At 39.4% G+C, this 26,258-nt stretch overlaps 1 pseudogene; it reads right to left on the reverse strand.

The window, feature by feature from the left end:
* Positions 1 to 24,518: 24,518 nt before the first annotated feature.
* The window catches only part of LOC149022700 (alpha-L-fucosidase 3-like), an 8,002-nt pseudogene continuing 6,262 nt past the window's right edge, over positions 24,519 to 26,258 (reverse strand).

Below are 26,258 nucleotides of genomic sequence, written 5' to 3' on the forward strand. Positions count from 1 at the left end.
CTCTCAAGACGTCGCATTGAAGTTGTGGAAGATCCTCTTCGAATCCTCAAGCTTTTCGGTGATTCTTCTTCTCTAAGGTTGGTATTCACTCCTACTCTCACTTGATTTACTCTTCTATTGAATTTTCTATTCTTTGTGATTGAGAGGATGATCTTACTTGTTCTAGAGTGGATCTCCATACACTCTATGACATTGTGAATCTTCACAATATGATTTCGAAGGAAAATCAAGTGTGATCTTTATGATTGAGTAACCCTTCTATGTTTTTGATTTCTAGAGCATGCTAGATTCATTCCCACAAGTATTTCTATCTAAGATCTACTGTTCTTTTCTTTCTAGAGTGAATTCTCATTCTCTATAGCCTCTCTGTAGAATTCACAGATTGATTTCGGTAAAACCTAGCTTTTGATTAATTTAGAATTATACTCTATTGATCATTGTTGATGCCTAATCTATGCTAGATAGTCTCAGACTACTATTCTAGAGTTTCCCTTAAAATTTCAAAGTGTTTCGAATCCTGGAAGTTGAGTTTCGAATCCCGAAAGTTGAGTTTTGAATAAAAAATTGGAGTTTTTGTCTACAGACAGACACTGGGTCGATCAGCTTGAGCGACCAGTCGAGCTGCCCACAATGTCAGTAGCTTCAGGTTTGGTCTGTTTTGATCCGCTTCACTTTCGATCTTCGAGGATTTGTTCCTAATGCTTAAACTATGTTTGTTTATGGTCTATTTGCTAACTTTGGACATGTCCTCATTCTTTTCTCCGAAATTCTTTGAAGTTAATTAAGGTAAGGACAGTTGTTCCCTAATAACCTAAAATGCATGTTTACTTGTATTTGATTCAGATTACATGACCATACTACTATTCTTATAATTTTCTTATATATATTGTTGTTGTAAGTACTGTAACTACAGTAGGACTTGCTCATGTAATTCAATTATAATTTTGATCATGTATGAATGGTTATTTTCCTATGTATTGATTCATCGGTTGTGCTTATGAATGACTGATTTGGAATGTGATTGCTTAAGTGTAATTGGGGAATGTCCTTTTGACATTTCTGTCTTTGGACATTAGTGGAAGTGGTATGGGACATTTGCGATGATGCCCCTTGACTCTTTCCCTAATTATTGGTTGACATACCTAGGGCTTGTCTAGTAGTGTTTGGCTAGTATTACCTTGTTATATTAGACCCGATTCGGAAGGGAATTGAGACCAAGTAACCCGTGGCAGCAATGGGGATTTGTGGGTGCTCAAGACCAGTAACCAACCCGTGAGAGGACATGAGAGCTTCCCGTTTACTATTTGTGGATGACCAATAGGGTTGATGAGTCCGTAGTCTGAGTAGTTGTAGCCATAGGATACGATACGCTGACTCTAGTGGGAAGGATACCGGAAAGGATCGCGAGAGGCGAGGAATGGAAGTATCTAACTCTGACTTGATATAACTAAGTAGAAGACTTGCGTTGGGCTAAGTTTAACATTGACATGCACCAATACTCAGACCAATGGTGATGTGAGAGAGCGGTGACCTAAACCCTAGCCATGGAATGTCCGAGAGGGATGCAAGACCCAAGTACCACTGGAGAACCCAAGATACCGAGATGGTTGAGGGAGAGTGATTTGAGACCTACCAAGAGGAGTATGGTGCTATGACTTAAAGCATGTCTGCCACTAAAGACCAACATACATAGAGTTAGAATCATACTTGCATGTCTCATTACATATCATATTGCATCCTTTATGTTTTGCTATCATGCTATATGTGTTATTGTGGAATGAATTGTCTTGCTGAGTTCTTTTGGACTCCCTCCTTTTTGCAACAACTTTGTTAGATCTATCTACAAGTGTTGATGACTATGACGGACAAGCATATGAGATTGCCCCGAATGACTCATACTACACCCAAGGTGCTGGCTACTATGACTACGACTGTGAAGACTACCAAGGTGACGGAGGAGCATATCAGGATTAGTCGTACTCATGTGCTAGTATAGTGATACTTGGATATAGAGACTTTTACTTTTAGAAGTTTTCTTTTTAAATTTGAAGAGACATTAGTATAGTTTTAGTTTACTTCTTTCCCTTTTATTTTGGGAATCGGTTGTAATCTTCTTTTTAGTTTTGATCTACTCTTCCGCTGCTATTGTAGAGTGATTTTCCGCTACACTCTACATTGATTTATTCTATTGGTATCATTTTTCACACTCTGATTATATTGTAAATTCTCTTTAAATCTTATCTTAAGTATTCTTTTATAATAATTAAACATTGATTTTGTCTTGTTCTTTATCTTATTATTGTAAATTTGGGAGGTTGATTTCCTCGAATTGATTTTTGGGGCTATGGGTCACACACTCAGGTATGCCAGATAGGGTACCGGCTAGGTGGATGTGACACTAGGGACCTTTGGTTCAAATGCTGCTATACATAACTCGACTAAATTATGATCCAAGTTAGATGCATGATTACTACTATTATTATTACATTTTACATATGAGTATATAACTATATAAGTAGGATTTTTTTTTTGTTAAGCATTAAAGTATTAACTTAATTTATTTGTGATAATGCAGCTAACTCGGTGGGTTCTATATGTGGACGATGTAGAGAACCTCCGAAGAGTGGCAATGAAGATCTTCTTCCAGTTTTGCTTTGCCTTTGGGTGCAAGAGGAACTGAAGTACATTTGTCATGATTCACTCTAAGAGGAGGAACAGGTTGGGAAGTCAACGCCTGAATGACTTCGTGTATTGCCACTACAACATGAGGCTGAAGTTAGAGCATGCCAGGTTAAATGCTGACCGTTACATGGACTGGGACATCCAGCTCGATGATATCTCCAAGGTCACTGCAGATGAGCAGCGTCCCCTACTGATTGGTTGCTGGACATGGGTGACCAATATTAGACCAGCCTAGAGGTAGGCCAAGCTCAAGCTACGGGAGTTGATGTAGATGAGTACATGGCATCTTGAGAGGGGCAGGTATATGTATAGGCTATTGCTGCCATTGGGGATGAGGATTGGATGGTGGAGCCTGTCACACACAAGGATGATCCAGATGACACCCTTGTTCTTAGTCCTAGTCAGACTCGGAGGGATAATGATGATGATGACGATGGTCTTGGTGGTGGTGGTGGAGGAATACATGAGCGATTACATGTTCCATTACCAGAGACACAGCATCCCCTTGAGAGATACATTGGAAAGACTTACTACACGCATGCCACCCAGGATGACGATCATGGTGGTGAACTTTATCATGGTCGTCCTATGAGCTACACTAGGCCAAGGGGGAGGGTTATGGTGGGGAGTAGTTGTGAAATCCAGCCCTAACCTTGACTCGGAAACCCTGTTGTTTGTAGGTCTGAAGACCCGAAGTGAAGGAAGAAGACAACTATGGGCCCTCTCAGTAGAAGACATGGTGTTTGACCCCGAAGCCATGGAGATTGATGATGGTGCTCCATACTTGGAAGCTTTGGCAGTGTTTGATAAGAAAGTACACCTTGATGAAGGAGAGTTTAGTTGATGAACCTAACGCCTACTTGGACATATTTTGAAGGTAATTCTCTGTCCTAGATAAGTCAATTGTTGAGTAGGAAGAAGCCCACTTGAATTTGAGTTGATTTAGGCCTCCATTTCCCTGTCTAGGCTTGTCCTAGCCTGGTCGTTTGGCTAGTCGATCAGCCAGGCTGCCAGCTGAATACAAAATCCAAGAATATCTTCTTTTTAGGTCTTTCGATGTTCTATTTAAGTAGACTTCGTGTTTCTTAGCCTCCTTTGTTGCTAGAACTCTTTGAGAACATCAGAAGCCTCTCTCAAAGCCTCTCCTTGGTGTTTGTGAATAACTCTTGGAAGATCTATAGCTCCTCTTTTCTTGTTCATCTTCAAGGTTAGCAATCTCTATGTTTCTCCTTGATTTACTCTTGCATGATCAAGTTCTTACTACTGTGATTATGAATAAGGTATTGCAACCTTGCAAACACCTCTTCTACAATCTCTAATGATTTAGAATGAGTCTCCATTCATTCTATTGATGCTATGATCATCATACTTGATTCTAGCCATGTTTCTTATGATTTCTTCATGAAAGCATGATCATTCTTCTAATCTGATTTCTCTACCATATTAGATCTCAGTTTATGATAGTATTCATATCTGATCCATTGCTAATGATCCTCTTGACATGATCCTTCATTCTCCTTTGCATCCGTGGTTGTTTTCATTGAAAACCATGCTTTTGATTAAAATTAGAAAGTCATGTTTTGAAAATAGAAAGTCATGGTTTTGATCCTTGTTTGATGTTTAATCTTTGCTAGATAGTCTGAGAATACTGTTCCTAACATTCCTTTAAAATTTCAGTGTTTCGAATTCTGGAAGATGATTTTCGGATCAAAAACTCAGTTTTGGCTTCGGGTATTGTTCACGTGGTCGACTGGATCAGTCAACCAGCCAGGCTGCCAGGCATGGACAACATCGTGTTCTTCGTCCGATTTGATCCGTTTGACCTCCAATCTTCTAGGGCTTTCTCTTCATGTTGTATCTATGCTTGTCTAGGGTTTATTTGCTAACTTTGGACTTGATCTCTTGTTCCTCTGGAATATCTTCAAATCTATTTAAGGTAAGGACAGTTGTTTCCATATTAACATAGATTGCGTGAATCTTAGTTTTTATTTTAGGAATTTCATAGATTCACTACCATTCATATACTTTCTTAATATGATGCTACTTCTGTAAGTACTTCAAGTATAGTAGTACCTTGTTCATGTATTTATTTATTACTTGAAGCATGTATGGTTACTTATTCTTGTCATTTACATATGCAATTGATCATGTTTTTATGTATCTTTCTATATGATGAGATATCAGTTGTGTATGTTATGACTGAATTGGGAATGTGATTGATTAGGTATGATTTGGGATTGGGGAATTTCCTTTTGACATTTTTGTCCTTGGACATCAATGGGAATAGTATGGGATATTTCCGATGGTGCCCTTTGACACTTTCCTAAATTATTGATTGTCATACCTAGGGCTTGTCTAGCAGTGTTTGGCTAGGATGTCCTCGTTATATCAGACTCGATTCGGAAGGATATTGAGACCAAGTAACCCATGGTAGCAATGGGGATTTGTGGGTGCTCAAGACCGGTAACCAACCCGTGATAGGACATGAATCACATTGTGGGGGCCATTTATTGGTAGGGTTGTAAATAGTAGACTTGGGCTCATGGGCGCTTAAGACCGGTAGCTAACCCGTGAGAGGACATGAGAGCTTCCCATCCATTATTTGTGGATGACCAATAGGGTTGATGAGTCCGTAGTCCGGGGCTACGCTGACTCTAATGAGAAGGATATCCGAAAGGATCGCCCGGGGTGAGGAATGGATGTATTTGGATCTAAGTTGATATAACCAAGTAGATGACTTGCATTTGGCTAGGCTTTACCTTGGCATGCGCCAATACTTAGACCAATGGTGATGTGAGAGAGCAGTGACCTAAACCCCAGCCATGGAATGTCCCGAGGGATGCAGGACCCAACTACCACCGACAGAGCCCAAGATATCAAGATGGTTGAGGGAGAGTTATTGACCTACCCAAAGAAGTATGGTGCTATGACTTAAAGCATGTCTGCCTATAGAGACCAGCATACATAGAGTTAGAGTCATTCATGCATTGTCTGTTTCATATCATATTGCATCTGCTATGTTTTGCTATCATGTTAGTTATGTTGCTATGGATATAACTTGCCTTGCTGAGTTCTTTTGAACTCACTCCTTTTTGCAAATATCTTTGTCAGACTATCCTACAGTGCTTGCAGTATGATGGCCAAGTACTATGAAGCGCAAGCCGATGATGCATATTACTCTCAAGGTGCTAGCAGTTACAAAGATTACGGTGAAGATTCCCTGTGTGATCATGCTACGTACCAGGATTAGCTCTACCTTTGAGTGGAAGCGGCCGTGGTTAGTTTCTCTAGTTTATGTTTATGAAGACGTTCTTTATAAGATGGAAGAGTCCTTAGCCTAGTTTGATTATTTCTTTCTTTTCTTTCCTTTCTTTTGGGAAATAGTTGTAATCTTTTTCCTTTTAGCTTCGAGCTACATTTCCGCTGTAGTTGTGGAGTGATTTTCCGCAAACTCTACATTTTGAGTATTATATTGGTATCATTTCTTTCCGCACTCTGATTATGTTATCACTCTCTTCTTATCTTGATCTCATTGTTTATATAATGTTACATTGATTATATCTTATTCATGATTATGTTATTGAATATGTGGGAGGATGATTTCCTCGATACTTGTTCTTCGGGGCTGTGGATCACACACTCGGGTATGCCATTAGGGTACCGGCTGGGTGGATGTGACAGCAGTAGCACATGCATGGGTATGGATTGTATGGCTATGGCTATGGTTAAAGTGACAATACTCATCGTATGGCTCATAAGGCCATTTCGAACTGACGGACAACTTGTCAAGAGAGATGGGGTCCATGAGCTTGGAGGAGTCTGTAGGCCCCACATTTGCCTATTGGGCTTATGGTTATGGTGTCCCTTCCGCTTATGGACACGATAATACATATCTGTCTTCTAGGAGTTTGCACTACTATAGGTATAATGATGGATCTTCCGTGAGCTTGGGTTCACAGGATGGCAACACATCTACTTATGGGGGTTAGGATGGTTAGGGTCATCATCATCAGAGTGTCCCGATTATGCCTCCATTTGACTCGGAGACAACTGCTATGTTGGAGACAAGCATACCGATATTCTTTCTATCGTATGATCCTAGCACCATATGATCCACCACCAGCACCACAACACCCACCAGGGTTTCTTGACTCTATTCCATATTTCCGTTCACATTACCCCTTGATGGGAGTAGTTTTCCATCCATAGTTGATGCCAATTACAGAGCTCTGGTTTCTTTGTACGTCAACAACCATCAGCATGAGATGACATGGCGTGACTTCAAAAAAATAATGGAGCTTAAGCTTGAAGTTGTAGCCTTTGGTCCTTCTACCACGGTGTCACATAACACAGAGCTGATGGATCCACTGAGGCATAGTACTTGGTATTGAGTATTGACATGTGCTTAGTTGTATACTTGTATTTATATACTAGTATAGTAGTATTTTTTTTAATGATGTTTATCACTCTATTGTCATTGTGCATATTTATGTTGGTTTAATTGTTTAAAATAATGTTATAGAATTCCAGTTTTACCCATATACAGTCGGGTATGTGACGATCGAGAACACCAATTTGGGTGAGATTTTAGGTAACACCAACCATTCCACTATGTTTATTGGCATCAAATTATGGTAGACACCAAGTTTCATCCCAAAATGACCAAAAATACCCCCCAAAATGTGGGGGTGAAATCTGTCAATATTTGGGCAAACTCTCGCTAAAATATCAGCGAGATTTCACCATTTCAACCGGTTCACTTGGTAGCGAACCTGTAACAACCCCCGTTTTTCTAACCCAGGATCCGTATTGTAGGTCCGAGAACCCGAAGGTCTAGTCGGATTAATTTTGGGGAGTGTCCAGATAGGAGTCCATGATCCATATCCAAAACCCATGGATCTGGATTCTCTTGTTGAAGAATTTGCCTTACTGGGAAGTTGGATCTCCGGTAGGATGCATGTGGTGTTTGGAGATGTCTGGAATGAAGGTAAGACATCCCCCATGTGTTGTTTAGGGCTAGGTTGTGTTTGGGTTTCAACCCCCTGAGCAAAGCACCCTTGTATAGCAATATACTTGGGGGCGGTTGCTAGTGGCGGTTGATTAAACCAAGCGACCGCCTTAAGCGACCGCCCGGTTTTGCTTGCGGGAAAATGCCCTATTTTGCCCCCTATTCGTTATAAATAGCATCCCTCACCCTATTAACGCATTATTATGTTCGGGATTGCTATTTTGGGTGATTAGGCGGCAGTGGAAACGTGCTAAAAGGTGGGCGAAGTGCTGTTAATGATCTGGAACCTTTTTCCTTCTATTCTTGGTGATTCTGATTAAGGTAATGAATCTCCATCTTCTATTCTCTTCTTTTTAACCTCTGATTGATATGAACCCATCCCCATTTTGTTAGTGGTTACCCAATTGATTTGTTGTATCTCCCTTTTCAATGTTCTTGATGAGATCCTGTCCAGAAACGAATCCCCGCATTTGTTTAATGGATGGATCCCATCAAGGGGAATGATTTGGGTAATAAATCTTTGTTAATTTTAGGGTTTCTTGTTGCCCCCTTGTTCTAGACCTATTAAGCTTGAAATTCGGACTAAGATCATCCCAAAACGGATTGAAATTGGATGATAAAAAGTCTGATTTTCGGAGTTGGAAACTGTCTGAAACTAGGGGCGGTCGCTTGTGGAGGTCGCTTAACTTAAGCAACCGCCACAAGCAACCGGCTGGTTTCCAGTGACTGTGTAGGTTTGATTTTTGAATTGTTTTGACTCTTGACTCTTATACATTCTTGTAACCCTATGCCTAGGTGTTCTCTGTTTCAAATAAAAATCTTATAATAGTTTTTGGATTGCAAGTTAGAGGACTTCTACTAAATTATAGGTAAGGACATGCATTCTTATTTATATGCAATTACATATACATGATGATTCAGCTGTTCTATTTACTATTCTTTGATCATGTAACTTGCTGTAATTGTATAAAGCATGTGAATCTTATTGTATACTTGTTGTTAGTAGTGTTCTTTGATGTACTTCATCTTTTATGATATTGCACAACTGTTCATGGTATGATAAAGAGTGATGTAGTGTAGTTGTGATGGAGAAGGTATTCCATTGGGATATCTTGGCTGGAGATATCAGAGGGCTGTGGTATGGGACACATGCTCACTGATGCCTATAGCACTATCATAATTACTTGGATGACATACCTAGGAGAGTCTAGAATTGCATGGCTAGGTACCCCACATGCTATTACCCTTTCGGCAGGGGAATTGAAGCCGGGTGACCCGTGACAATGGTGACGTGACTATGTTTCATCCTATAGCAAGAAACCGAGTCCGTGCGGAGACTCAGTGGTCCACTGTTGGTCATGCAATGGTAGGGTTGCATATGTTAGGGTTGGGCTCATGGACGTCCAAGGAACGGACCGGGTGTCGTGAGGAGTCATGAGAGCATCCGCCCCAATAATATGTGGATGACCATAGGGTTAAGGAGTGGAGTCCAACAGCGGTAGCCGATCCATGAGGGTTCTCACTCCTAGGTTGCGAAGGATACTGAACCGAGTTGGTTGGTGCCATAGCGGAAGTATCTGGACTCCATATAGTATGTTACCATTATGACTTGCATTGGATTAGAAACCCCGACATGCGCCAAGTACTCATTGCCAATGGTCGTGGTGAGAGAGTGTTGACTTAACCCCAGCCATGGTTTGAGAGCCAGGTGTGGACTTTCCCTTTTTGCCCAGGATCCCTACAGAGGTAACCAGTCCTTGCCGGATCAGAGTGATGAGACTTACCCAGAGGAGGGCTGGTGTATATCTTAAAGCAAGTCAGCTATTAGAGACTTGCATAGTTAGATCTTAGTAGCATTCATATTTATGCATATCATCCATATCATTTCATATATGCATTCGTGGATTATATTGACATATATATGAGAATTGTTTGTTCCTTCATCGAGTTCGTTAGAACTCACTCCTTTCATTGTATATATTATATGAGTTGTACAGATGGTGGCTCAACGTCGGAAGTTGGAGATGATTCATATGAAAGAGCCTTCTCGTATGAAGCTGATGTGAGACAGACAGTGGTACATGGACTTGCAGAGCATGGAGCCTCCTGAAGATGCTTGTGTGCACTTTTAGCAACCCATTGATGGCCGACGGAGGCAGATTCCCAGGATTTTGATGATCATGTGAAGAAAGATTGGAGGACATGTTTACTTGCAAATTTAGAAAACTAGTTTTTAGATTTAGAAAAGAAAACCAAAGAGAAGATTATCTAGTTTATTTATTTTGCTTCCGCTAAACTCGATATTACATTTGATTCTTGATTCTTTCCTTTGGCTATTTCTTGGATATTTATTGGAGTATTTGGACTCTTGTAACCTTTTTATTAATTATTGCTCTATTCTTGCTCTTGATTACATGTATTTGTATTTATTATTATTGATAGACTAAAACCGTGGATCTTGTGACGGATCGCACCCACGGGTTGTCGGGCGGGTAACCGAGGCCGGCGGGCGGGGTGTGACAGAACCGGCGACTTTGAGCGAAATATCACACCTGCAAGTTGCCCTTAAAATTTGAATGACCATTTTGCCCATGGGGTGAAGGGAATATAAGTTTGTATTTATACCAAACCACACTTATTTTTTTTAAATTACAAGAGAACTACCTCCTTGGTTCACTCGATTCACCTTGGACCGCTGCCAGAAAATACCCACCACCATCCCTGGCCAGAAAAACCTCCTTCTCTCTTTGCTTAAAACCCTTTCTCCTCCCACAACATTGTGAATATATTGGGGGATCTGTGGAAGGGGTTAATCCAAGTCCAACCTGTAGACTGTATAAATGGGTGGGAGAGAGAGAGATTGATTGATTGATTGAGGAAGAGAGATGGGGTTAGGCTTATTAGCTCTTAGAGCTTTGAGGAGCTCAGCACTGAATCCCCTACCAAGGGCTTTCACATCTCAAAACCCTAGTAGCAATGGTTTCATCAAACAGATTGTTTCGACTCCAAAACTTCAAAATCCAAAAGTCATAGTTGCGCAGCCTGAACCAACACCAGAGCTTCCTCTTCGCAAATTAGTCGCTGAAGCTAGGGTTCATTTCACCAACCTTAGCAACACAATCAAGGTTTTCATCGATGGCTACCACGTGAAGATCCCCAAAGATATGACAATCTTACAAGCCTTCCAGATCGCTGGTGAAGAGGCTATAAAGACATTGTGTCATTGATGGCCAAGCATTGTATTCGAAAATTGAAAGTGGAGGTCTTGCTAGACTTTCTACCAAAACTGACTGTTCCAGCAACGGTGAGAAGACTTCAAGGGGAGTTATGATGCATTTCGACGAGTTACATGGCCGTAGTGGCTGCTGTTGGTGAGATTATTGTTGCAACTCTCTGGAGTAAGTTGGAGATTCGTTTAATATCTCAAACTGGGATGTGGAATCAACTGCCTGAAGCATCCAAAGAAGAGTGTCAAACTATTGCACCTAATGAATACAATGAGATCCAATAGAGATGGAGAAAAAGAAACTAGGAAGGAAAAGAAAATAAATCTAACCAAAGATGGAGGAAGGTGTTTGGTAGCATAGAGGCATTTTCAGAGAGAATCTAGTGATGGTTAAGGAGGCGGAAATAATCTAAGGAACTCTAAGGAAAAGAAACTCCATAAGAGTAGTCCTGGCACAAACAAGAAGCGTCATGAGCTTCCACTTCTTCTCCAATTTCGCCCTCTTGATAACCACTTGACAAAGGATCCTCAACGAAAGTGGGGTCCTCATAACCTGTAGAGTAGTCTAAAGAAACAAACAAAATAAATGAATGAGTTCATAGAACTCAGTGAGATAACTAACATTCACATCATATATTCATCCAATTTCCATGTCATAAATTCATAAGACAATCATGTATTTAATAATATAAATATACAGATGCATGGTGATAATATGAGGTTCCTAACTCTATAATGTAGTCATTAAGGTAGACAAGCATTAAGTGTAAACACCAATCTTCTTTGGGCGGTCTCAGTCACTCTCCCTCAACAAGAGACGTCTATTGGGTTCTCCGCGATTGTTGGGTAAAGTCTTATCGAGCCATGGTTGGGGATTAGGTCACCACCCTCTCACATCACCATTGGTATAAGATCTGGCGTGTGTCAGGGATAAACCTAAGCCCAGTGCAAGGACATATGTCTCGTACTACATATGGTCCGTATATCTCCCCTCACGCCTAATGCTCTTTTGGTTCAATACCTTCCCACCTATGAATGGAATCCTCAATGGGAGGCATGTGTTGGATCCCATTCCTTAACTCAGTGGTCATCCCCATATAATGGACATGATGTCTCCATGTCCTCTCATAGGTTGGTTATCGGTCTTGAGCGCCTATGAGCCCTTATCTATTATATGCAACCCTACCTCTTTATGATGATAGTGGGCTTGCTCGATATACGGGATCCAGCCACTAGCATCACGAGTTAACTAGTTTCAATACCCCTATCAGAAGGGTAGTAGTACTCAAAGGGATTCCTAGCCCAAATTTTTTAGACACCTATCAATCATGCATTTGGGTTTAATGACACCACATATGGTTACTAGGGTAACGGACTCAGTGAAAGTAAGAAAAAGGGATGGAAAATTGGCTGGAGATGAGTCCTACCTCTTCAGGATGAACATGAGACATGTAGAAGCTGGGTCCATTGTAAGGCCTCTTGGATGGTCGAGAGCCTCCAACCACTGCTTGCGAGGAAGCTTTCTACTTTTGGGAAGGTGGAGGTGAAGTTACTTTCTTCCTCTCCACATAATTCCCTGGTTGCTCCCTCCCTAGGGATAGTATGAACAAAAGCCAACCAACGGTCGATAATCTTATCGTTCCTATCACTCGACAACTCAACTGAGACTGAGGGGCTAGCTTAATTTGCAGACTCATCCCCTTTGATCATACGATCGATGGAGTCATTGTAGAGGTCCTATCACTAACCATTAAAGGATGAAGGGCAAATACTAAAGACTTAGGTAAAAAGAGAAAGAAGGACTTGGACTCTAAGCAGCTACGACAAAGGTCTCGAATGCAAACAGAAAAAAAGAAAGAAGGGTGAAAGAACAAAAGAATGAACAAAAGCAAGGGCTAAAGAAATTAATTGTTTAGTTCTTGAATGAGATGAAACTTGAAGCTGGAAGTTAGGATATTGGAAATCCCAAAGAAGAGCACTAGAAACTCTAAGTGCAAGCAAATTCACGAAATGGAGAAGTGAAAATTGAAAACTGAGAAGGGAAGGGTTTAAATAGACCAGAGGCAAGATGATGTATGGATGAGATTAGCTTCAATCAACGGATGAGGGTGAGCGACGGTTCAAGTGATGGTGATCAACGAACAAGATTGAACGAAGATCAATGGCTAATGATCACCGACAGTTCGAGCGTGTTAGGGTAGTGATGGCAACAGTTTCCAAGGGCCACGTGGCATCTTCGGCACAGGTAATGAGAAGCGCATACGGCTTGATGAGCGTATCGTCATGCAGACAAAGTAATACATGCAACGTTTGGAAGAAAGAAGACGTTTGGTTTTTTGCCTAATAGGTTCGGTGATATTGATCGAGAAATAACAAACCAAGCCATCGGTCGTTTGGTCCCGATCACCTGGCTTGAGGGGCTCATGACAAGGATAAAATTACACCCTATTGGGTTCGACCACGGTCAGGTCAATAACCCCTGTCGGGTTGGTTTGAAAGATAAACCACCAAGCGACGTGGAGAAGAAGGAACCCAACGGTTAGGGAACGAAACGTGTTCCCTTTAAATTCAGGATACATGATCGTGCAACTAAAGGTAACCATAATTGGTTCTGAAAGATACCCTACAATCGGACAACCACTAGGAGGAAGCACAAACAAATCCAATAGTCGAGAATAACATGTAAGCCCTATATAAACTAAGAGATGGCACACAAGTGAAGGTATCCGAATCGTTTCCCTCCATTATCACGTTTCAATTAAGCTCGCAAATAGCTAGGGCTTTGTGGTGTCCCAACCGCTAACTTAACCTTCAAGGTGGCTTCCCAATTGTGTGGTTGGCCCACGTCTAACCTCGTTTTGTAGGCAAGCATTAAGGAATTCGGAGGCTAAACAATTTTCAGACGTATCAATGGCAATTGTACTTTCGGTATTCAATACGTGTTTTAATAAGTACGGGGGCAAAATATAGGGAAGGAGACGAGGTTTAGTCTATGTAAAAATCAAGAGGAAATTGATTTTTCGCAATTAAATTCAGAATTTTCATGCCTCCATAAACAAAAACCTTCTTTACAAAAATAAATAATTTGAGACCATTTTTCCTTTTGAATCTGTACATCTAAGATACATAAAGCAAATATATAAAAAATTATTTGTCATGTAACTCATCAAGAAATAGTCTTTCAACCAAGCAGCTTCTTAACGAAACTTTTTTGTATGCTGTCTCCACCACCAAAAGCTCTCTTGAATCAAAGAGTGAACGACCCAAGCACCTTGCCATAGGGATACCAAAGGGATCCTTTTTGCCATAATCTAAGTATTCAACTGGGTGTGTGTAAAGGTGTCGATTCGGCACAAGATGGTATTGAATTTGAAAACCTCGGACCGAAACCGTACCTTATCGAATTTATATGGTACGGTATGAAAACAATATTTTAAAAAATGGTACGGTATAAAACGATCATAAATCTGTATGAAAAAGCGGCACGGTTCGGTATGGTTTGGTTTTGTTACGGTATGAAAATCGGTATAAAACCCATATGGCTAAATTTTGTTCATCCGCCTTTCCACCTCAAATAAGCCTTATGGTTTTACTCAACAAATCCTGTAGATGTTGATCAACAAATAAGCATTAGGCAAGGAGAACACGATGCCTAGAGATTGATCATCATTAAAGTTCTCTTCACCTCAAGGTCAACCAGCAGGAGGGAGATGCCCCCCTAAGCCTGTATAGCTACCTCTTTTCTCTGGTCACTCATTAAGTGTCCATTCAAGAGTCAAGACAATACCATCCAAAAATCTCTTAATGGCATTGAAATGGATGTGTCAAACTACAGTAAGGGGTAAAGCTGGACTTTAAAGGGTGCTTGAGAAAGTATTGATATCTTCGTGGATCTCCACCGACAAAAAGAACCTAAACGGTTAAACCTGGTGGATGAACTTTCACTTCTGATGTGGCTGGGATGTTAATCATCTGCAGTCATAGACTCGTTTATAATTGGATGCAATTACAGAACATTTCAATCAGCAAACTATCTCAAACTAGTATGATTTCTCTCTGGACAGAAACAAAGCATATTAGTTTATCAATATAAGCAAGTACTGAAAAAATGAATTCGTTAATAATCATGATGGTTATTCTAATTCAACATTTTCATTAAAAGTTCTTTTAAGACAAACCCCCACCCCCTAAAAAGTACTGCACATATACTTTGATTACGGTTTCAACCAACAGGGGGGATTTTATATGAAACAATGAGTAAGCAAACTAAAGATTTGGTCCAGCCACCATTTAGAAGCAGCAGTGTATGCAAGCTCTAAGTCAAGACCCTGTGATTAGCATGCATTTATCATTATTTATTTGATTTATTTTCCCATACTTAGTTAATTAAAAGAGAGCTAATTGATTATTTTTGTGTATTTTTCAGGAATAAGGTGATTTTGGTTACTAGAGATAATGTAGAGCAAAGTTGGGAAATATATTAGATATTGAAGGATTTTAAATCATGGGATTCAATCTTACTGCCCTAGAAATCATGAATGCTAAGATTCAACTTAATTTATGCAAGGAGAGCATGAATCTTAGCCAAATTGGAAACAAGTGGAAGTCCAAGGAACAAAATTGGTAATAAGATCTGAAAATCAAGTAAACAGACCCACCTTGAGTATTTTTGACATATCTCTCTCGTATGAACTCAGATTTTTGTGATTCAAGATTCTGTGGAAAGATAACGAAAATATATACAACTTTCTAGTTTTGAGTTTTTATAGAATTCAAACGAATAAAGGTCGAATTGATGGGTAAAGAGAACAAATTCATTGTGTGCGGGATATATAAAAGAGAAGCCAACCACAGAGAATATGAAGAAGACGGTAAACACAGATCTTGGATCTCATCTCTCTCATTGCTCAAGAAGAAGACCTCATCTCTCTCTCTCTCTCTTTCTAAATTTCATCTTGTTTTATGAACTTTGTTATAATGAGTAGCTAGTTCCTTTTCTTTGGGATGTAGATGAACCATGCTTATTTATTAATTTGATTGTTTTATATCTTTTAGTTGATTGTGTTTGAGTCTGGCCAAAGATGTTCTATAGCTCAGCAAAATAAGCGTGCCAAAATTCGGCGAAGGACGATAGTCTTGCGAAGATATGGCATATCTAAGAAGACCATCCTTAATTTGCTTTGAAGTGTAGAGTTATATTAGTTAGTAAAAAGCATTGGAGATTCGAAATCCTAAAGATCTTCACGTATTCATAGTTAAAGTTTTTGCATTGATTAATAGATTTAATTTAAATTTAGTTTTGTTGAATTCAATTTTAGTAACTTGGCCTTTTAGTTCCCCATAGCTCGACCCCGTATTTTCTACTAGCTAGATTTGTATAGGATTTTATTTTTGATTGGTTAGTGACACGATCACCCTACAAGGGCGGAACACAATCTTGTTAGTGCATCATGAAGAGATTAAGTGAAGAGAAATTCAAGCAACCCATAATGCCTAGTTTTGCAATCTATAATTTTCTAAGACATCTTGCTTGTTGGCATAATCCAAACCAGTAAACAATATAAATATAGAAACCATAAGTTAAATATAACCAATATCTTAGGGAAATAATAACTATTTGGTTCTTGGAGAAAATATAATTTCAAATACTTGTCGAATTCATATATTAAGCCTATGGATCCTAAAGTGACAGCAAGAAATTATCTAATTTACTTGAAAGAGAACTGATACAAGATAATCCTTTACATTTAAAAAATGTTTACCCCAAAATGTGCTTCATTAAAAGAGAGGATATCCCAATTTTACTCAAAAATGGAAAACATAGTTAATGAAACATAGGCATGGCAAAGAATATGTTTTGTTGTTATGCATCCTCCCTTCCATGCTACATCAATCCCTGCAATTTGGAATTAGAATATCATCTTTGGATTGATATTAACCCGAGTTTTACTTTTAGATCAAAATAGCAAAGCATATACAACAACAATCTTATAGACTTACCCTATGTTGCTAGGAGTTTTGGATGCTTCAAAGAGAAACTGGATACATTGTAAAAACATATTGCAATGCTTTAGATAATTCTTCAAGATCTTGATTTGGATTCGGTTCAGCTACACAAAATGAAAAAAAAATAGTTAAAATAATTAATTAGAGTTAAAAAATAATATTTTAAGAAATATACATAGTAATAACAAGAAAAAAATATTACCTCAAAAGTTCACATCATACATCCAATCTCGAAGGCATACTAGGGCTTCAACATTGTTAGGGAGTAATTTACTTTCATATTTATCAATCACCCTACCCCCAGCACTAAATGCCGATTCAAATGCCACTGTTGACACTGGAATTGCTAATACATCACGGGCTACTCGTGCCAAATTAAGGTATTGTCCTTCAACTACCTTCCAATATGCAAAAATATCAAAATCCTTAGCCCATTGTTTGGAGGGGATCTTCAAGATACAAATCCACTTCAGTCTTATTTGTCCCAACTTTTTCCACATAATTTTTCCTAAGGTAATTCTACAAAATAGACATACAAGGTATTATATAACATAAAACTAATAAATATCAATCAATGTACGAAATCTCGCTCGAGTTTGCCGGTTCGCTACACAGGCGAACCAGGCAAATCGGCGAAATCTCGCCGAGATTTCACCAATATAAACCTGGTTGCAATTCTGCAAATTGATATATCATATATGACATTAGTCACATCACATACTCACACACATTACATACCTACAAAGTAAAATTTTAAAAATTATTAAAGTAAGATGAAAATCATGAAATATCCCCTCGCAATTTTGCAAAACGCCAATCACTCATGTTTACATTTAATATTTTTTTTACCTTTTTACTTTTACAATTCCATGGTTCTCCATAAGCCACGTGTGTGGCTCAATTGCAACAACCTAAAATGTCAAAATAACTAAAAAGTAAAAACTTGTATAAACTTTGAAGTTCATCTGTTCATCTTCTTCACGGAAGTTCGGTCATCAGTGGCATCACAAGTTCACAATCGATTGGATCTCGATGTTACGAAATCATGGTGGGGCTGAAGCATCGTACATGTGGACACCGCCGGATCGAATATCACCATTGCTGCTTCTCGTAATGGATTGATTGGACCTTGTAGGAGTCGGATGGGGTCGGGAAGAACAAATCGCCGCCGCAATTCGTTTTCCGGTAATGTTGTGCACCACAACCATCGTCTACCTCCACATAGGCTGTGGCATATGCAAGGTATGCAAGTTCGCAACTTAAGATGGGTAATGTCGAACACAAGTCCGTAAGAACAAAGGCGATATTCGCCAATATTTTGCCGAATTGTCGAAAAATCGTTGATTTTCCCGCAATATTCGGACGATATATGTAAATTCAGATTTCGGTAGTTGTTTGATTCTCCAGCCACCAAAACTTCCAAAATTTGGTGAACTGGTGCACATTGATATCAATCACATAATAACACGAATTATCAAAGACATATAATAATATACCTTGAGAAAATCAGAAGAGGCCTCGTAGGTCATAACAGAAGAAAAAGAAGAAGAAGACTCTTGATCTTTTGACATGCTCACATATTCCCCATAGAGCTTTTCCAAAGCTCCCTTAACATGTTGAATTTCACCATCCCCTAAGAAAGAGTTTCCATGATAGAGTGATTCAAATACAGCTTGAACAATACTCATTTTATATCGGGGATCCAAAACAATGGCAACCGGCAAAATCAAAGAGTATTTATCCCAATATTTGTTAAACTTTTGTTTCATGGTAATTAACATATCTCCCATAAACTCATCTACCAGTGATCCATTATTCAAAGTTATGTAAATTTCCAACACACAAATAAGTATAGATTTGAAGTAGGATATTTGGAACCTGATAAAACCTTTGTGACCTCATTGAATGCCTTCAACAGCTTTAAAAATTTTCAATCCTCTCCCATTCATCCGAGTTAGGATTCAATGCATAACTTTGATTTGAATATCCCAAAGTCTCAAATACCGGCCTATAAAATAGAGCATCACTAAGCATTTCAAATGTTGAATTCCATCGTGTAGTTACATCTCCATGCAAGCCCCTATTAAAAGGCATTCCTAGGCGATCACAATATTCTTGAAAGTTTTGTTTCCTAGCTTGTGAGCTCTTCACACATTGGATCCTATCTCAAAACTTTTGAACAGATGCATATGATGCCATCTTAAACTATAAGGTTCAAAATATGGGCACAACATCGGATAAACAAAAATTCTCCTTTACAAATTAATACATTCTTTGAATTCAAAATGGTCCTCAAATAATTAATCCTAGAATCATTGGAACTTGCATTATCAATTGTCACCGAAAATAATTTTTGTTCAATTCCCCACTCAATCAAAATTTTGTGAACAGCCTCACATATATTATCACCCGAATGTGAGGTACTAATATAGAAAACTTGATCAATTTCTTCCGGAAAACCCATGGGTTAACAAAGATAAGGAGCAACTCAATTTTCAAGCTTTTCATCCCCAAGTTCCCATCACTTTGTTGCAACATCATTTGATTTATGTCCTTGTTATCTACCTTATGACACTTTTTCATGTGATTATTGAGACCAGTGGTCCCATTTTTTTGGGGATAAGCCAAAAATATCTTCCCACATTTTGTGTATTCCTCGCTCTAGGCCTTCCATCTTGATATTTCTTGGAATCATGATCAACCATTTTGAACCAATTACTTGTCCAACATAGTGATGTTTTAACTTTGCCACTTTTGGATGGTTGATTTGGTTCTTAAAGGGTCTTTACTTGTTGGCTATTAGATTGCTCAACAGGTCTTTCAACTGAGAAGGTTCCGGACTCAAAGTAGAAACATCATGTGATTCAACAATCTCGGACACACCCCTTTTCATTTTGTTGGAGTAACAAAGATAATAGTAACTGTAAAAATGATAAACAGGGCAATTCACCTCTTACACTCTTACAAAAAATAGAAACAAGAGCAAGAACAATAAACATGAAGTCACAAAAGAATCAATTGATAACAAAATTAATTTATGTCAGCTTTATAAGATATGTTGAAAGTGTGACTGCAAGCAAATATTATATTCAATAAGAATAAAAACAAAAGTAACTCACGATCCACGAAGAAGATTGGAAGACATGACAATAATCTAGGAATCTTTAGAGGATATTGGCTTTACAGGTTTGCTAAATATAAGTTAAAGAAATAGAATAATGAAGACCAAAAGGAAATGGAAAACAAAAGACAATAGCCAATCATGTCTTCCATTTATCAAACCTAAAGCTTCCACTATGATAAAAACCCAAATAGAATTTTCAATTTGCATTACACAAGTGGCACAAGAAAAACGGTTCATATAATTCATAAAAAGCCTAAAGGACTAAAATGAATGCATTACACAAGTGGCACAAGAAAAACGGTTCATTATGTAGAGAATTAGACAACTAATGGTTCTAATTAGTGAACTCAAATTCCTAATTTAGGAGAGGGAACAATTTAGAAATCTTACCTAGGTAAAGATTGGGAGAAATGCTTTGAAGGATTCACAGGTTCTTTGCTTCAGCTCAAAAACCTAAAACAATTCAAAGAAAATCAAAATAAGTCCATCTAAAATCAAAGTTTTTTATGACTAAGGATAAAAGGAAAATTATGAAAAATCCTTGGCCCAAGTCCTTGTGACTGATTTGATGATGAAAAGGAAATTACAAAATTAATTCTTACTTTTTCTTTTTGGAAAAGGTGATTAATCGTTATAAAGTGTTTAAAAATTACACACTCATTGTTTTAATTAATAAAAAAATAATTTTGAGTGTGGGGTTTACCAAAACAGTGGCCATTCCATGCTTAACTTTCTTTTGACATTCTACCCCTCTCTTCTTTTGATCGTATAAGCTCCTGGGTTTTTTAATGATACAAATGCCGTAGAAACACTGAAGCCTACTAAAGTGAAGAGCAACAACACCTTGCTTGGGATTTGTCAAGGCAGTAAAGACCATTCCGAGTTGTATCCCACCAACCATCTACTTCTTTCTTGGATAGATTCTGAAAGGAAACAGATAATGAATGAAAATAATTGCAGAACAATTAGCACAGTTGAGCTTGCTTATCAATAGCAAATTAAATAGAAGAGAATAAAAATTGCAGAACAGTCGACACTGTTGAGCTTGCTTACCAACAACAAATTGAGAGGCGATGTGCAAGTGGTTACCCAGTTACCCGTGGTCCTTACCTAGACGGTAAGATTTAAGAAGGAATGGAGAACGAGATTTGTAGAAAAGAAAAAGCGGACAGAGTAGAAGAAAGAACTAAACAAGAAGGAAGGAAGAACGAGAGGAAGGAAGATCAAGAGGCATCAGGATTCAGGGCGAGAGTTCTCATAGCCTGCTGTTTTGTTCTCTTCTGATGTGACGAACAACAGGGGAAAGTTAGTCAGTTTAGTCTCTTTAGGGTTTAAACTTAGTTATTAGAATTGCGGGTTATAGTTATATGGGTATACGGTACTCAAATTCAAAAAGGGGCAAATGTAATGTGGTATTCAGAGTGGCCCTGCAGCCATAGCTCTAGTACTGAAGGATATAATGTCAGATACCAACTTAGTTTTTTGGTACAAAACTGCACTAATTTTGAAATGGCACTATACGCAGAATATAATGGTTTCGAAGATTAAATTGGACACCCTTATATGAGGAGTGCCATCGGGGATTTACTGTTGGAGAGGAATAGGTTTTCTTATCTTCTTTGGAAAAAAACTTTTGACTTCGTGATGAGGAATCTTGGGATTAGAGGCTTATGCAAAGACTCGAGAGAGAAACAATGCATCCTTGGGAGAAGAGTTAGATGCTTCTGGTGTCCGCATCCAGCTATGTTGCTAGGATTTTCTAGCTTTGTAATGACAGCGTTGAAAAAGAATTTTCGCAAACCCTCTCCAGGGCATCTTCACGTGTCTCCCTTGTCTGGAGTTTAAAGGCCTCCTCATCCAGCTACAATCAAACCACAGAGAGGTCGCTTCTAATAATTTCCTTCTAATTGGTTTGATCTCCCTGGTTATTCACAGCTTTCCTCCCCAATAGCAACACACCCTATTGGTCACCTTATCACTTCGGGCCTCGTATATGATCCAATTCAGTCTAAAGGCCTACTTCTCAAATTCTATTTTGTACACATGCTAAGGTTACTTTGAACTTCTTTTTCTTGCTGAAGATTGTCTAGGAACTCTAGTTCTTCGCTTGAATGCATACAACTTAAACTTCTCACCTCCACCGCCATCTTCTTTCTAATAAGCTCTTTAATAGCCTTATTGGCTGCCTTCTTTCTAAATTGCTTATTCTGTTTGGTTCTTATAATGAGTATGGTTTTTGACAAGCTAGGCCAGACTTGGGGGGGGTATTTCCATCAAAAGAACCTGATTTCTCCTTTTTATATGGTTCCTTTCTTGGCCATGTCTGCTCACGCTTCACACGAGTTGCATCATAACTCAGCTCTTTCAGACTGGTAAGAGGGACACTTTAGCAAAATATTTGTTCTCTTAATAGTCCTACCAGTAGCATTTAATGGTACATGTTCCTAGAAATGAAAGGATTAGTTTTAAAGGATGATGGAAGAGAAAAGTCTTTAATTAAGGGAGTGTGAACTTCTCTCACTCTGAGTAATTTGAAACTGTATGTAGGGGAACTTTTGTTACAACTTGCTTATCATCGTGGGTCACACAATGCTCCATCCACTCTGATTTTTGTAATCTCTTGAGTCCGCCCCTCCTTGAAATTTTCCATTGCGACCCAGAGGATTGCACAGTGGCTCTATTGACCACATTAGGATACTCATTTTCTCCAAGTACACTAGCTGAAGACGCTGTCGCTATTGTTGATGATGCCTCTATACCTTGCGGTGTCTTGGATGCCTCAGCTGCTGAAGCCTTTGATGTTGTTGTTGAAAGTGGTTACCATCAAAGCCAAATTGTTATGTTAAGTTGATGGGGGGGATGAGGTAGGAGAAGGAACTCCAATGATCTAAATCTTCTGCAAAGTTTTTAAAACTGCAGATGTATCCATCCGCTCGCCTTAGATCTCCTGTGATGATCTTTGAAACGAGGTTAGATGGGGCTCCACCTACTGGGATCGGGAGTCCACTCTGGGGTGCTGGTTGGGCTTGATAACTTAATCACAAAACGGCTCGCGGAGTGCGAGGCTGGAGGAAATAATAACAAAAATATGATTTGGATTAGAGGTTCTCCCACTGGAAAAGTGCCCTATGTCCAGATAGAGGTACTTTAATTCTTCATTGATGTATTTGAGCCCTCTTTGGATAGCCGATTTTCACCCAGGATTCGTATTAGGTCAGCTATAATCCTTCGTTGATACATTGTTATGTGGTAGTTATCCAGGATAATAGTTGATAAGCATCCCGTTTCGCAGGCCGCCACCATCTTTTTGATTATTAGTCCATCCCGAATATAGCGGATTAGGGGCGTGCTTGTTATCAGTTAGCTTACTCAACAAGCTACTCTTTGAACTCTGGCCCGCCGGAAGTGAGTCGATTCCTTCTATTCCGATCAAGTCGAGGGTTCTAACCAAGGATGAACTCGTTCGATTATATTTTCTCCATATCACGAGCCCTGGTATCAAGGGTTTGCTTAGTACCTGTATACGGTTTTGAATCGTAATCTGTTTAACAAAGACTTTGAACATTCTAATTATTAAATGTTGTATCACATTTAATGCGGCTGTATTGCTTTTTCCCTGCCATCGTGAATATTTTCACTTTTTTTGGGGTGACATTTTTCATCATCACCGTAGCCAAAATCATCCTTAAATATGAAATTGAAATGACGGCTTTCGAACGCTCGTTTTTGATTCGTGAGTCTGAACTTTTGAACTAGTTTCATCACGATCGTTGATGTTGAGTCAATCTCGATCAGACACGCCCTTGATCACTTGTGCAAGTGCTCAAAAAGTTGTTTTGTCTTCGAGGTTTTATTCTCTTTGTCCTGAATTTTGAAATTCCTCAATATCTTCTTCGCATCTAACGATCTTCCCATTCTCAACATTCTCCGTCTCGTGATCTAGTAAGTTCATCGACTCCTTTTAATCCCTTTACTTTCGTCTCCGTGTTTCTTTTTTTTTGTTAAAAACCATTACCAGACTTTTACAGAATGGGAGGCGGGTAGGGTTTTCCAAATTCCTTAAACGCCGCATAAGGACCATTCCTGATGAGCCCTTAGTCATTCCTTCCTTGAGCAAATGTGACAGTGACAAGAAAAATTCAATCGCTCTTTTGCTGACTCAAAGTAGCCAATAGAGTGAATAGTAAAGGGCCGAGGCTCCTTGGCTTCCAAGTCCGACCATCCGTAACTCTAAAGGCGACTCATGAATCCTCCGGTACCCAAACAACCTATCAAGTCCACCGATGACTGTTCTTTTCCTCTTTATCGAGGAGAACTTTCCTTAAAGCTGAATGCCTGACTTTCCTTCTGGACTATCTTAGAGCCCCCACTCCCGATGAGAGGGTTAATTCAATTCTCCCTGCGAATTTTCCTAGATAGATACTGGAAAGGTAGTTCGTTCTCCTTTCTTCAATACTTGCTTTCCATTATCTCTAAATCACTGTAGATTTGTCTTTCATGTTTTTCCCAATAGCTGGAGTCTCATCATCGGCTTTCTGGGTTTGTGTTTCCTTTGAATTTGGCATCACACATTCTCTTTCTCTTTGTACATTTTCATGTTCTTTCTTTTCATCATCTCTAAAGGTTGTTCTTTCAAGCGCAACAAAGTTGATGCTTTGAATGGTCGGGCAGCATTCTTGCCAGGCAACTGCTGCTCCAATCATAAGGGGTGGCACAAGCGTGTATTTTTCTGTTGTTTCACTGGATCCTGCTGAATTTCTCAAAGCTCGGAAACTATAAGCACTTATATTCCCTGGCAGTCCTCAATTATCCAAGGAAGACAAGAGTCATTACTGTGGAAGATTAAGCCAATTCCATAGGTCCCAAGAGATACAGGATAAGGAGATGGAATACACCCCCATTCTTCAATATTGGGGGCCAGCCCAATGAAGCTTTCAAACTCGCTTTACACGTTCATTTCTGGAATGTACCCAGTAAACTTACTAAACATTCTACTTTGACCTTCTTTGTAGTGCCTCCAATAATTAACCTTATAACCTTCGTGAAGGCTGCCATGCTGCTAGATCGCAGAGAAGCGGTTCCTGAGCATTGACTGCAAGGCAATGTGACCCTTATGCCTCCTCCAGACCTTCTGGGGGCAGAATAGAAACTGAAGCCGCGGTTGAGGCTTCATGAGAGGGGAAAGACCGATGGTGGAAGAGGCCTAAGTCCCTCCTCCGTCCGAACCAAAAGGGAAGCATGACTCTGCCGATGCTTCTGCACCGAAGGAAATCCAAAAAGAATAAAGATTCTATGAGGTCTTTGTCCCTCAATGGTCATTGGTGGTGACAGATCGAGTCACGCAGACCATGAGAAGGCTAGTCAGCCTTGAGTGGAGCCTCTTGGCCTATGCCTGCCGATCGTCAGCCTTTGAAATTCCTCGCAAGACCACTGTCGCTCTCTCCACAAGGTATTGTTTTCCTTGGCTTTTTGCTACTTGCTTCTGAATGGATTTTGGAATTACTGCCTCCTAGGAATGCTATTAGCAACCAACACATGGAGGCCCTAACAGGTTGGTTTAGTGGCTAATTTGGCGAAGACTAATTATGAGGTGGACAGTTGAAGAAAGTAACAAGAGTCAAAGAGAATTACAAGGTCATCAACTTTTGAAAAGGATCCTGACTTGTCAATCATGTCATTTAACGCTCGAACGCGAGGCTACAGAAGTAAAAAAATCCTTCACCGAGAGCACCGATAGACTCGAGCTTCAAGCCATGGAGAACGAGCGTTGGAAGGAGATGCCAAGGCCTCAGCAATCTCGAACACATCTTTCACAAGATCTTCGAACAACCCATCTGAACATCTCACCAACGTCTCTCCATTCAATCTAAATCCTACCGAGCATGACAAAATGACATCCCAATATTCTTAGAAATGATCCTTCATGCATAAGAATTTCTTCTTTGTGTTTGGCACATGCTGAAGTTCCTTGAAGCTTCGAGCTGCTTTTCAACACTCAGTTTAGAGAACAGGACCTCATCCAAAGAGATCCAGATACTCAGGAAGTGTCTTAATGATCTTCGCGCCTTCCCGAAGAACCCCAAAGTCTCGCTTTAGTTAAGGATCCTCCACAACCGTTAAAGAACAATAGGAAGCTGTCTCAAGTTTTTTTTTTTTTTTTTTTTTTGTAAGGGTTGGCCCCCACGCCTATCGATAATGAAATAGACATTTTA

Source organism: Hakea prostrata, chromosome 3 (assembly GCF_041222555.1).
Source record: "Hakea prostrata isolate BN-2017 chromosome 3, UWA_Hpros_2, whole genome shotgun sequence".
NCBI classification, from domain to species: Eukaryota; Viridiplantae; Streptophyta; class Magnoliopsida; order Proteales; family Proteaceae; genus Hakea; species Hakea prostrata.